Source organism: Hipposideros armiger, unplaced genomic scaffold (genome assembly GCF_001890085.2).
Source record: "Hipposideros armiger isolate ML-2016 unplaced genomic scaffold, ASM189008v1 scaffold_50, whole genome shotgun sequence".
Classification (NCBI taxonomy): Eukaryota; Metazoa; Chordata; class Mammalia; order Chiroptera; family Hipposideridae; genus Hipposideros; species Hipposideros armiger.
The window spans coordinates 4,027,646-4,031,480 of NW_017731400.1; the positions used below are offsets into that span (position 1 = coordinate 4,027,646).

The following is a 3,835-nucleotide window of genomic DNA, read 5'->3' on the forward strand; positions in this document are numbered from 1 at the left end:
GGGGGTTGTTACTTTGTGAGGGTGAAAAGGGTAACTATTGCATTGTTCTGTACACCTGAAACTAACAATAATAAAAAAAATATAAAAAATAAAATGAGCTGAAAGTCTAGTATGTTAGGTGAAATTAAAATTTAAATTGATTTCATCAATCTCAAGTATTTCAAAATAAAATCTTATATTTCTGAGACTTAAAGTTGTGAAGTTGCAACTTAAAAATTTTATTAAAATAGCCTATAATTATATACAATGATAATAAACAGTTCTACTAATCTTCACATTTAATATGTATGTTTATATACCTTATCTGATGAATATATTCAAACTTTTACTGTAAAAAAAAACAACAAAAAAAAAACCTGGGGTATCTGTTCGGCATCGTCTCCGTTTCCCGTGGTCTTTCTGAAACCTCAGCATGAGCCCTGCAGTTCAGTAACACTGGAATGTAAGCTCTGTGAGAACAAAGACCTTTCACCCTTGTTTACTGTTATATCCTCGGAGCCTAGAACAGTACCTGGCACAAGGAAAGGCTAAATAAATATTTATGGATGAATGACTGAATATCTTTGCAAAGACACTTAGCCTTTTATGACTTCTGATGGTGTCTCTGAAAATGCAGATGACTTATTTTGGCTTCAGAGAGCTCTTAGATTAATAAGACTATTAGCACAATAGTTTTCCTTCTTAAAAGCATTGAAATTTAACTTTTCAGTGTGTAATCTTATAATTACGTGAAATAAATTTCTGGTTTTCAAAAGAAAATATTTTTGCATGCTTTTAAACTTGACAGTTATTCCACTTAGTATCCAAAGGAGCTCTTGAGAATTTGGATTCTAATCATCTCTCTTCTAAGTGCCCTCCTTGAAGGGGAGCGTGTCGTTCATTCAGAAGGGAAATAGGAAATTCATATTTCTAATTTGGAAAGAATGGTTTTTGGAAATGCTTTATATTATGACAATGCTTTTTTTTTTCCCAGTAGGGGGTGAAATGGCTGGCTTTTCCTAAATTTGATTTTGGAAGCAATGGAATGATTAATAAAAATGTTGCATCTCTATAGCACATTTCCTTGTATATTATAGTTTGTTAGCTCTGGCCACACTTGTGTGATGCTGGTGGGGTGTGGTCCATTTTTCAGAGGCTGAAGGACTTAACATGCACACTTGTTCTGTGCCAGGGCCAGAATCGCTATGTTAGTCTTTCCAGGAATGGAATACTCCAGCCTTGGCAGAGCCGAATCGTTTACAGACAGGCAATAATATTGTGGTAGCAGAGGGCTGTGTCATAAGACCAAAAAGAAAGGATGCCAGAACAAGTTTTTTCACTCTTTCTTTGCTTGTGTGGCTGCCAGTACTGCAGAAGTGGGGAGTAGTTCAGTTCCTGATCGATGAAAGTTGTTTCTTATCGACGCAGAAAAGAACACTAGGCTGGAGTCAGGAAATCGGCCTCTTTCTAGCTGTGTGAATTCAGAAAAGTCACGCAGCTTCTCTGGACATCAGATTTCCCACCTATCAAATGCGGGGTTTGCAATAGTTTGAACTGAAGTTCTCTTTAAGACCAGGATTTCATAAGTTTGTGCGTTGTTCTCACTGAGCCAGTCACAAGGGTTCTGTCTTATGGGAAGAGGAGGGGAAGGCTCGTGTTTGCTGCCTTGTGGAACGAACCCATTTCTGGACTGACCATTGTTATTCAGGATTTGTCTGGAGAGTTCTTGGGGCACCACCTCTGTTTCCTTCCCAAGCCGCTATATTGGGCAGGAGCCACAGGTATTCATTCATTTGCCATACACAAGCCAACTGGAACAGTGTATAGTTTCTATCTCCTAGGACAGAAGGCCTTGTGTGAGACCTTGCTAATGCAGCCACCAATTTTAGAGTGTCTGCTTTGTGCCAAGTGCCAGGCCAGTCTCTTTTGAATATATTATGTTTCATTATTTTATTAATAAATATGTAAACTCAACATATCATTTAATATGTTTAATATTTCTTATCATTATTGCAAATATATTCTTTGTAGGACAACTCAATAGGACAGATTTTTTTTTTCTTGAGATGGGGAAATGAAAGCTCAGAGACGTAAATAGGTGTTCAGTTGGATGAATTTTCACAGAGTACGCCCATGTACCCACCATCCAGGTCAATAAGGGGGATATTACCATCACATATGTCCCAGTATCTACCACAGACTTTCTTCCTAAAAGAACCACCATCCCAACTTCTCACACTGCAGGTTAGTCTCGCCAGTGCTGAGATTTGAACCCATGTCGGTCTGTTTCCATGTTGCTCTCTCTCCATGTTGCTCTCTCTGCCACTTCTGGGTTCCTTAGCGTTTTCAAGTTTGTCAGGGCATGAATGCATTCATTGTATTGAGACACAGTACTTGGCACCATCTTTGATAGGTGGTTCTTATTATAACAATTGAATTGCACTTGCTTCTCTCTCTGGGTGTTGGGGGTGGGGTATGGGTCTAGCTCCTGTTAAGGAGAAAGAGGAAGCCGCAGGCATGGCTGCATTTCAAAGGGCCTGGAAGAATCTGGCTTTTGAATCTGCTGTGCGCTTCTGCCTTGACCCTCATGAACTGGTGGGAGAAAGGGAACAGGTGCTGGAGGCAGACTCCCCGAATGCCATTCAACTTCTGCTTTAGCTCTTAAGGGAGTTGTTGTTTTCTTCCTCATTTGCTTTGTTCATCATCTTCCTGGTTTGGAAAGGGTTAAGGTTGAACCCATTATAGGGAGAAATCCTTATTGTATAGTAGTACTTTTGCAAATAATGGTAAAGAGAACTAAAGAGAACTATGTAGTGTTTAGATTTACGGAACTCCTTCACCCTCATTTTCTGGCTCTCCTTGCTACCAAATGAATTTTTATTATCCCTACTATTTACCCTTCCTTAGGTTGATCCAGTCTTCATGAGTTATTTTAAGGTGAATTTGTGGGTTTTAAGATAATTTAATATCAGAATATACATCTTCGCTGTTTTATGACACATGTTTAAAAATTATACCTTCTGAATGTATGTTTCTGATGGGGCTTCTGAACCATTTCAAATGTTTAATGTGTTAATTTCAGTTCATTTCAACTAACCGCAAGTGAACCCCTCCTATGTGTCAAGAGCTGAGATGCTCAAGGTCACAATGAGTTGGGGAAACAGATACATATAATTTTAATATTGCCATTATATATGCTAGTATGTAGCACTAGAGAAATGCAGGCACTGGAACAAAGAATTGTGCTGGGAGTGGGGGCGGGACGGACGGAGCAAGACCAAGCCAGATGAGGTTGGAGCTGAGTCTTATATGATAGGCAGCTCCCAGATAGACTCTGGGACGAAGGGAGTTGTAGACAGAGGAAAGAGCTTGCAGAATGATGTCTGGCCTGAAAATGCAGGATGTATTTATACAAAGTGAGCAGCCCAGTGTAGTTGGAATCTAAATAAGGTGGACGTGGAGTCTAGATGAGTCTAGAAAGGCGAGGTAGAGCTCAGTGAGGGAAGCACCTTGCATGCTGTGTTCAGGAGTTTTGATGTGACTACACAGTGCGATCCATTGGAGATTTTGAAGACAAGTAACATTTATTTAGTTTTGTTCATTCAACACACAGTAGGTGGCTATGGTGGATGAAAGGCACATGTCCATCCTTGCTTTCATGGAACTTTCAGTCTATCAAAGGAGACAGTAGTTAATCAGGTTATCATATCTTTATAATTACAAACTGATGAGTGTTCTGAATGGCAGGTGTGTGTGTGTGTGTGTGTGTGTGTGTGTGTGTGTGTGTGCGCGCGCGCGCGCGCGCGTGTGAGAGAGAGAGAGAGAGAGAGAGAGAGAGAGAGAGAGAGAAACGGGA

The 3,835-nt window shown here is 40.0% G+C and overlaps 1 protein-coding gene across 1 annotated transcript in view; it reads left to right on the forward strand.

The window, feature by feature from the left end:
• Positions 1-3,835, forward strand: part of MBOAT1 (membrane bound glycerophospholipid O-acyltransferase 1) — a 102,352-nt gene that overhangs the window by 57,264 nt on the left and 41,253 nt on the right. The window lies entirely within an intron of this gene.